Here is a 10840-nt window from a genome sequence, read left to right as displayed (position 1 = left end):
TGGCACTGTCAATGTTCGTTCCCAGGTCTTGTATACTTCGAGGATTGTTCTTGTATACCTCTTGCTCCCATAGAAATGAATAGCAGTGTTGCCGGGTGTATGTAAGTAAAAGTTTTATCATGATTATTTCAAAGTTTCTTTTTCGTTGTTTTCAGGAATTGCATAATATAGACAGACCATTAACATATCTTTTGATGCACTGAAACATCAGCAGTGTTGCCAATTCAGAATGTTAATTTATGAAAAACTACGATTTCTTTAGTTAGCCTCCACAGAAGCCTCATCTGATTGGTTATTGGTGGAAATGAAAAAATTCGTTTTTCTGCCCCATAGTTTCCAAGCTACTCCAACTAAACAAACTGAAAATTAACGACAGAGCATCCATACGTATGATTAATGAGTCAATTTACGTGCTTTGTAAAAAAAAAAAAAAAAAATGATTTACACCTTCGGTTACATCTGTCAACACTGATTGATTTCTAGTGTATTTCAATCGTTGCTTTCTGGTTTAAAAATATATACATGAACAAGGCTTCATTTTGGCATAACCATCATTTGTGTATCCCTTCCAGTTCAAAAGTTCTATCCCAAACTCCGGGTTGCATTATGTATTGTACAGCTTGTAGCTTTGGAACAGCGTTACAGTTTCAGCAAAGTATCTTTGCCTTCATCAAGTACATTATGAAACAAAATTTCTAAAACTACAGCTTATGTATATATCAGAAGATGAGAGGAATTTATATCTAGGAACCAATAAGATCCACCCGTTTCATTTTTAACAATTATTAATTGATTACATATTTTGCAACTTTTGATACAACTTTTAATGATACAACTTTTAATGATTCAAATTTTAATGATACAACTTTTAATGATGCACGTTTTAATGATACAAATTTTAATGATACAACTTTTAATCACACAACTTTTAATGATACAAATTTTAATGATGTAACTTTTAATGATGCATATTTTAATGATGCACATTTTAATTATATAACTTTTAATAATACAACTTTTAATGATACAACTTTTAATGATACAACTTTTAATGATACAAATTTTAATGATACAACTTTTAATGATGCACATTTTAATAATACCCGAAAAGCAAACTTTTAATTGCCACACCTGTGTTATTTTAATGAAACTTGCACTTATGAGAACCTTACACTTTTAATTGGCCATCTACGTACCATTCAATACATCTGCATTACATCATCTTTCTTCTCTCCATTATCCAATATTTTTCTCGTGGTCCCACGTAGTGTAGTCGCTAATGCTCTCGCTTTCAATGCGAGTGGTCCCAGGTTCGACTCCCGGTGGGGTGCTCTGTCGAAAAAGTGTAAAAAGTTTTTTTTCAGGCCAGCCATCCTGAATGGGGTTTTCCTCATTCAAAGCAGGCAAATGCCGGGATGGTACCTAAATATAGGTCCCAGGCCGTGTCCTTCCTTCCTTTTCCCCGGATAGTGTGCTCGCCGAGGACGTCATCCCTCATACATGACGAGCTAAATGGCTATAAATGCCGAAATCCCAGAAATCTAAATCCAAATATATTTTGCCATATCTCATGTATATTTAGTCCACTATTCCAGTTCATGAGTTTGTCGCCTTCGTCCTTCCGTATCCATTCCGCTTCTTTACATTTTCCAGTCAAATGTATAGAATGCGCGATGAGTTAGATTGAAAAGAGTTAGTAACGTAATATACGTGACAGAACATGAAATAAACTGGGAAGGTGTAGAGGGGAGGTGCAACAATCCAATGTTATTATTGTAGCTTATACATTTAGTTTATTATCTTAGTAATTACTTATTACTTATTACTTTAGTAATGTTAGCCTGGCTTACTCTAATTTTATCTGCATATGGGGATAGTACCTAATGAGTAACAACCAAACTAAACTAGAGAAATATCTTAGATTTCTCTCTTAAATACACTCCAAAATTTGAGCAAAAATTGTATAATTTGTAAGTAGAACTTAAGTAGGGTAATGTTTATTGAAGCCGATATGAGTAATAGTAAACTCTTCGTGTTCATGTCAATCTGATTTATTAGGAACAGGTTTGTACAAAAATTGAGGTTTCAAGAAATTTAGATTGGTCATGTTTCCTTGCTGTCAAAGATCCTGGTCTACAGCCCTATCTTCGGCTGATATAAAATGTCCTCAAAAATTGTTAAGTTTGATTATTATAGCACATCACAATAAAAGTCTTTCTTGAATCCTTCAAACACTATTCAAACTCGAATAATCTCGTAATGATAACACTGGTCGACATGGGTTTTGATGTCTAGAAACTAATTGCTATTTTGAACAACTATTTTGATACTGATCCCAAAACTATGTTTCTTTTGTTCCCATCACCCACAGTTTTTCTATTTTTACCCGGTAGATGGCATGGCGCATAATATTACAATAATGGATAATTTAGACATTCGAAGTTTTGTTGTAAATTCTTAAAAGTAACCGAAACAAATACGTAATTTTTTGCTGTTATAGCTAGTCTCATTAACTGATATAATAAAGTGCATTTTTTCATGTATCATATTACTTAATGTAAGAAATCACGGTAAGTATCACGTAAACAATTTATGTATACACAGCTCTAGGATACGCTGTTTTGATCAAGTTTCTCTGCGGTTTGTTGCTTTGAAACAGTGAAACAATGTCATCTAGAAAGTGTGTGAACTCTCCAGACATTTTTTGTTACATTTGCGGATGTTATGTAGTGAAGAGACAAAGACAACGTTTAACAAAATTTGTGAAGGATGCATACAATGCATATTTTGGAATGATATTAGGTGACCAGGACAAAAAGTGGGCCCCACATACAGTTTGCAAGACTTGTGTGGAGGCTTTGCGATTGTGGACATGTGGCAAGAAGAAAGCCCTGCCGTTTGGAATCCCAATGGTATGGCGTGAACCAAAAAATCATGTTGAAGACTTCTATATCTGTGCTGTTAACGTTAGTGGTTTTATGGCTAAGAACAAAAGTAAGGTGAGCTATCCAAACAACATACAATCAGCTATCATACCTGTAGCTCATGGACCAGATAAACCTGTACCATGTGTACCTACTATTGTTGAAAGTTGTTCTAGTGACAGTGAAGTTGCGGTAGAATTAAAACAGCGTGATGATGATGCATTGTATCCTAGTACGAGTACTAGCACTCCAAAGCCAATTACACAACATGAACTTAATGATCTTGTGAGAGATTTAAATTTACCAAAAGAGAGTGTTTAAATTCTTGATTCCCGGTTGAAGAAAAATTGTCTCTTGTCTCCTGAAAAACAGTTTTCATGGTACAGGCACCGAGAGAAAGAACTTCTACCATACTTCACTGAAGAAGAAAATTTAGTGTATTGCAACATAAGAAATTCTATGGTATTGCATACAATGCAACAGAATGGAGATTCTTTATTGATGCATCGAAGGCCAGCTTGAAAGGTGTTTTGTTGAGCAACGGTAATGTATTACCATCGATTCCCATAGCATATTCTGTGTTCTTGAAGGAAACGTATGAAACGTTGAGACTTACGCTCGTAAAAGTGAAATATGAAGAACATGGTTGGTCAGTATGTGGCGAATTTAAAGTGATAGCATTGTTGTTAGGTCTCCAATTCGGGAACACAAAATTTCCCTGCTTTTTGTGTGAATGGGACAGTCGGGACAGGGAGAATCATTGGAAAGTGAAAATGTGGCCACGTAGAAAGTCTCTCTCTCCAGGAAAAAAAAAGTGACACAACAGCAATTGATGCCATCGTCTAAAATACTACTGCCTCCATTGCACATTAAGTTAGAAATCATAAAACAGTTCGTTAAAGCATTAAACACGGATGGGGAATGTTTTAAATACATTGCAAGTAAATTTCCAGCAATCAGTGATGGAAAACTGAAAGAAGACATTTTTGTTGGCCCTCAAATAAGAAAGTTGATGCTTGACCGTGAACTTGAGCAAATAATGACAGAAACTGAAAGGGAGGCCTGGATTAGTTTCAAACTGGTAGTTGCCCATTTTCTGGGAAATGAAAAACATAAGAACTATGAACATTACGTGAAAAACCTTTTGGAAAATTTATGTAAACTTGGAAGCAAAATGAGCCTAAAGTTACATTTCCTCAACTCCCATCTTGATTTCTTTCCACGTAATCTCGGAGACTACAGTGAGGAGCATGGGGAGAGATTTCATAAAGACATAGCAGAAATGGAAAGGAGATACCAGGGGAGATGGAACGTTAACATGATGGCATATTATTGCTGGATGTTGAAAAGGGATGTTCCCGTGTCGAGCGTCAGCGATGTCAGGAAATCAAAGCAAATGAAGTTTGATGCTAAGTGACGTAATGTATTTGTGATTTTGTACGTAGGTGTAAATGAAAATGTACATTTACATTAACATTAACATTAATTTTACAATCTTGTGGCATGTCGCATACATTTAAGAACTGTACAAAAATTGTGAGAAATGCCTGAACTTAATATGTAATACGTTTCGTTAATTCCCTTATAGGCTTAGTAATAAAACAATACACCTGCTGATGCTAATATGTTTTAACGATTTGTGAAAAAATGTGACGTGATAGAGAGAAACTGATTTTATTTTTGAAATCAGCATTAAAAATCCATTCGGAGTTACCTATTCATTTCAAAACATCGCTCAACTTTTGAAAAAATGTCGACCAGTGTAATTTACAAGTCACATACTACGAGACGCGTTATGCTTCTAACAAGGGACATGTTTCGGTTCGAACGCGAGGATCAACATAAAACTTGGTAGACATATACAGAACTAAGTACTGACCACTGTATGGTAAATCATTCCCGTGTAAAACTGGTTTTCCGCCAACAGCAGCACCTATCCTTCGAAACACTAGCAATTAGATTCCACGTTATAGGTGCTGAGTGAAGATCAGTCAGGTGCGTCAGTGTGTGGTACTAAGCTCGAATTAGTGTTAGCTGTTGTAGTCAGTATGGAAAAAATGGGTGAGTTGCTGGCATTAACCCCCATCATGTAGTTGAACTGTTAAAAGACAAACTAAGGTGCAGATTTAAGAATCAAACATCAGTTGGAGCAAAAGATGAGTCATTTGCGACATTTTGGTGAACTTAATTATCAATGAGTACGAAAATGAATTAGAAATGATACACACATCGACACTCGTCAGAGATGATAAAGAAAATGGCACGGCACAACAAGATATCTATGATAGCAGTTCAGAGCGGGAAGAAGACAGCAGTCCAGAGCGGGAACCGTTAAATGAAACTCCAAACAGTGAAATGTGAAATCATCAGATTATTTGATGAAGGTCGTACTCGTTTGTGAAATAATGCCTGCTTGTTTCTAAAGATTTTCAATGAAAGTCGGCTACATTTTGAAATCCGATAAGCCAACTCCTTTTGCCGCTTGCAGAGCCCAGCACTGTAAATACCAGTAATGCACTGATGTTCCACGCTTTCGCGCCTCGTCAAACAATCTGAGGACTTCACATTTCATTGTTTGGAGTTTAATTTCCCCATTCCCTTTAAATGAAGCGTAGTTCGTAAACAGCGCGTGCCCATAATCCAAAATAGTTTTGCAGTTACTTAAAGAAATAATTTTCTTGTGTCGTGCCAGAAGCTTCCTGTACGAGTTGTATTCTCCTTTAAGATAATATTTGTATATACTCCGGAATTCCTCGTCCGTAAACTGCGATAAAATGTCTGTTCTTCTCAGTTTTCATGCTGAAGATACGTCGTATTCGCTTTGATTAATGCCTTGTTCCCGCTCTAGACTGCTGCCTTCTTCCCGCTCTGAACTGCTATCATAGATATCTTGTTGTGCCGTGCCATTTTCTATATCATCTCTGACGAGTGTCGATGTGTGTATCATTTCTAATTCATTTTCGTACTCATTGATAATTAAGTTCACCAAAATGTCGAAAATGACTCATCTTTTGCTCCAACTGATGTTTGATTCTTAAATCTGCTCCTTAGTTTGTCTTTTAACAGTTCAACTACATGATGGGGGTTAATGCCAGCAACTCACCCATTTTTTCCATACTGACTACAACAGCTAACACTAATTCGAGCTTAGTACCACACACTGACGCACCTGACTGATCTTCACTCAGCACCTATAACGTGGAATCTAACTGCTAGTGTTTCGAAGGATAGGTGCTGCTGTTGGCGGAAAACCAGTTTTACACGGGAATGATTTACCATACAGTGGTCAGTACTTAGTCCGGTATACGTCTTCCAAGTTTTATGTTGATTTTATGTCGAACCGAAACATGTCCCTTGTAAGACGTAACTCGTTTGACGATTTATCTTTACTCTGAAGTTATTCAGAGATTTTACTTCGGTGACACGACTAACGTCTCTGGCCGCGTCTCTCGTTCCTCTCTTCTGCATTACTCCTAAATTTTGAAGGAAACACTTTATATGACCGAAAAACATGAGATTGCAGATTTCAAAGAAGTTTCCAGATGGCAACGGTCTCAGCCAGCAGTGGAATCTCAGTTGAGAAAGAACATTCTGCTGACCAAATACCTTTAAAATTTCCAGGACACAATATTCCAGATGTTTTAAATTCTGCGAATCTAAGAAATTACTGGAAAAGATGAATACAAAGATTTTACAATATTACAAACATTCGCTGATAAAATTTTGAAATTAAAATGCTGATTTAGTGACAGTTATTTAACAGTCTCGTTATGTAAGTTCTTTTGATGTAATATATTAGCTTGCAGTATCTTGTTTCATAACAAAAACCAGGAATTATAAGTAATGTGAATAAACTCCATAACATAATTTCTTTTTATACCTTTTGCAAGATAGTAAAATTTAACAAACACAAGAGATGATGTAAATAAAATTAAGTTGAATTACTTTAATAATATAATATCGTTGCATTTCTTCGATTTGAACTCAAGTTCCATAACAGTAATTACACCTATTTTAGTATCGTAGACAAGTCGTTGTTGCCATGTTCTTAGAATGCAAGATATCCCAATTCGTTAGTTTTTTCTTTGAAATTCCCCTTCACTTCCCCCACTCCTAGTTGGCCTCTGTTTCTTGATGTTTATGAATAAATTGAATCTTGGTTGTTACCAAATTAAGTGAGAAAAAGTTTATGTGTATTTGTAGTTATCGTTCTATAAATTAAAATTTGTTTTTCTCTTTAAGTCCTTCGACTACACAGAGCTGTGCCGAGTGCTAACATGAGGAATCATATTAGAATCTCTGTAACATCCATGATACAACTGCTTTTTTTGTTTAGTTTGCAAGTAATACATATAAATTCCTCTCTAGTCCACACACACACAAGACAATATTACAGTTGTGTTGCAAATTTGAATAAAGTTCATTCTTAATTTTGATAGAAATCAAACCACGGTCGAACCGTGATGTGATATATAACTTCAACCACACTTGTGATGCTTATTCCAAGAAACAAGCCATTTAAGCCAGCCAGTCCAACTGAAATGAAAGAAAAATATAATATTATAAGTAGGGTATATTATACAGGGTGTTTCAAAACAACACCGACAACCTTTGGGAGGTGATTCCTGACACCAAGATAAGACAAAAAAATATAGACCAATCTGGGTGCACAAATGCTTTCTTTCGGAGTTATAGGCTGCCGAAAACATCAAAAAAATGAACTTTAAAGGTCCATAGCTCCAAAACTATGGGACCTACCGTTGTCGGGTCAAGACTTCACTTAGAAGTAGTATATGCCCTATCCAAAACTACATATTTTAGAATCTTAAGATATGCACGCGACAATTTTTATAGAGGGAGTTTGGCTACGAGCATATAATTTGAAGTACTCACCAACTCTCTCTATAAAAATTGTTGCAGAAGTATCACAGGATTCTAAAACATGGCTATTTGGATAGAGCACATATTAGTTCCTAAGTGAAGTCTTGACCCGACTACGGTAGGTCCCAAAGTATTGGAGCTATGGACTTCTAAAGTTCATTTTTTTATGTTTTCGACAGCCTATAACTTCGAAATGAAGCATTTGTGCAGCCAGATTGATCTATACTTTTCGCCTTATCTTGGTGTCAGGAATCATCTCCCAAACGTTGTCGGTGTTGCTTTGAAACAGCCTGTATATATTACATGTGTACTCCACAAAAATCTAATTAGATGCGGGTTTCGTTGGTTCGTAAAAGTAAAATTTATGTTGTGTCGCTCACATAGATTTACATTGCATTGCGTTAAAAGTCAAAATAGACGGTGAATATTGTAATATCCGTGACGACATGAGAAGGTATGGCCAGTCACCGAAGAGGAAGACAATGGCTCTCAAGTTATTGTCAATGTATGTAAGTTCAAGAAAGAGACGCAAGTGGCGCTGAGTGATTAAGATGACCAGAATGAAAGGAAGTTGTACGACTAACACCACTCCATTCCACAATCAAGAATGGAATATAGCCAAAGAGGAATGCTGAAATAGATGATTACACCATAAAAATGACAGAAACAATTTCCAGATACCCCCATTCATATAACTTTCATCTACTTTGAAGATGATATCATCCTAGTAAGAGATGTTGCAGTGTTTCTTCCAGGTATAATTTCGAATAGACTTTGTGGTGGACAAACAACGTGGGTTTTCTCGGAGTTTTCCCGTCTCCTCGCACTTTCTTCATTTCACCATGTCATTAATTTCTCATCATCACTGTCTCCTTTAGCCTAGCCGGCATAATCATGGGACGTAAAACTCAAAGATTTCGTTTTCATTTGATTTTAAATGAAGAAGTAGCAAAGCAACCAGAACTAGGAAAAAATAAATTGTTATTGCCAATGTATCGAAATAGCAATGCGGCTCCATCACATTTTGATTATAACTCTCTGGACAAAATTTCTAATTGAAATCCTTATTATGGAGATGGATTTGTAAGAACACATCTTATTATGATAGTTAAGTAGAGTTATTGGACAAAATCATGTGAGCGTGCATTATAAATTGAATGAAGAAAAATCAATGTGGCTATTTATATTTTCAGTAGTTCTTTGTCTTCCAACGGACGTCGGGAGAAACAGTGAAGATAATTCAGACTGTGTGCGAATCTTAACTAACTAAATAAGTTAGGGTATGAAAGCTGGAGGTTCAATGCCGCGTTCACAAAAGCTTTCCACTGATCGTCCTTAGCTTTCTATCCTTAGCCAGCTGAATCTAGTTTCTATTTTGTATTCCTATTTCTGCGAGATCCATCTTAATATTGTCCACCCATCTGCGCCTAGGTCTACCTAATGGTCGTTTTGCGATCGATCTTCCAGTCAAGACTTTGAAAGCGTTTCTACTTTCTTCCATTCTAGCTACATGACCCGCCCACCTAAGCCTCCTAGACTTGATGACCCTACAAATGTTCGGCAAACTCTTAAATTATGCAGTTCCTCGTTATGAAGTTTCACCATTCCCCATTCCCGTTCCTCTTGGGTCCGAATATTCGTTTCAGGATCTTCTCAAATACTTTTAGTGTATATTCTTCCCTCAGAATAAACGACCATGTTCCGCAACCATACTGAACAACAGGCATGATTATCGTTTTTTATATTTTAAGCTTCAAATTCCTCGACAGAATTTGCGACGACAAGAGATTTTGAACCCGAACACGAATAGTAACACGAATTCCCTGCTTTTAGTCGACATTTAATTTCTACGTGAATATGATTTTCGTCTGTTAATATTGATCCTAAATATTTGAAAGTATCCACTTTATCAAAAGTATTATTTAATATTTTAACGCATTCATAATTTGCCGTATTACGGTCCCGACGAGCTTCCAGGTATTTAGTTTTCTCTGCATTTACTTCTAAACCCATGTCCCTGCAAGCATTTAATAAGACCTCTGCATTTCTTTCTATTGTTCTCCTATCATCTATTAAATTTACATCATCAGTATACGCCATAACCTATGGTGAATACCATTCAACTGTAGGCCCAGGTTACTATCTTTGATTTTTCTTATAACGTATTCTAGGACAAAGTTGAATAATAATGGTGACAACGCATCTCCTCGTTTCAGGCCATTCTCGACGTGAAAGCTCGTGTACAAAAATTTTCCTCCCCGGACTTTATTTTGGGATTCATTCAAACATACCTTAATTAATCTAATAAGCTTTTTCGGCATTCCAAATTCTGTGAGAACATTGTACAATCTTTCTCTCCTAACCGAGTCGTAAGCCTTTCTAAAATCAATAAATAGTTGATGTACCGGGGTATTGTATTCCCACTTCTTTTCGAGTATTTGTCGAATGGTAAAAATTTGGACGATACTTTGATCGATTTCGTGTAAATGCGCATTGATAATCTCCAATAATTTCATCTGCGTACGGGGTCAATCTTGCTAATAGAATCTTGCTTGCGAATCCACTGCAGAAAAATTTATTAGGTAGGTTAACACAGGAATGCAGATGCTGCACAGTTTAGTATAGCATAATATATCGTGCAAAAACTCATGCTTTGTAAGCGATACACATTATGTCATCTGTGTGTCACCTGTTAGGTGTATATGTGTCACTGCTTGAAGTACAGTGGCGGATCTAGAAGTTAAAAACTGGGAGGGCCAGCCAGTGCCCAGACTATGATAGGTACATATAAACTTTTAAAAATATATAAACAATATCTTAAATTATTTTGTCACTGAAACAACTTGGGGGGCTTAGGCCCCCCGGCCCTGGCCTAGATTCGCCACTGTTGAAGTATGTGTGTCACTGTTAGCAAGATTTGTGTCACTGTTAAATAAAGGAATATCACTCCTTGTCATCTACTAGCTCTCCAAGCGGTATGAAGGTAGCTGGCTGGACTACCACAACTGTCTGATGAGGGTCATTCCATGTCAAAT

The sequence above is a fragment of the Thermobia domestica genome, chromosome 1 (genome assembly GCF_964235325.1).
Source record: "Thermobia domestica chromosome 1, izTheDome1.hap1.1, whole genome shotgun sequence".
NCBI lineage: Eukaryota > Metazoa > Arthropoda > Insecta > Zygentoma > Lepismatidae > Thermobia > Thermobia domestica.
This window is presented reverse-complemented; position numbering follows the sequence as displayed.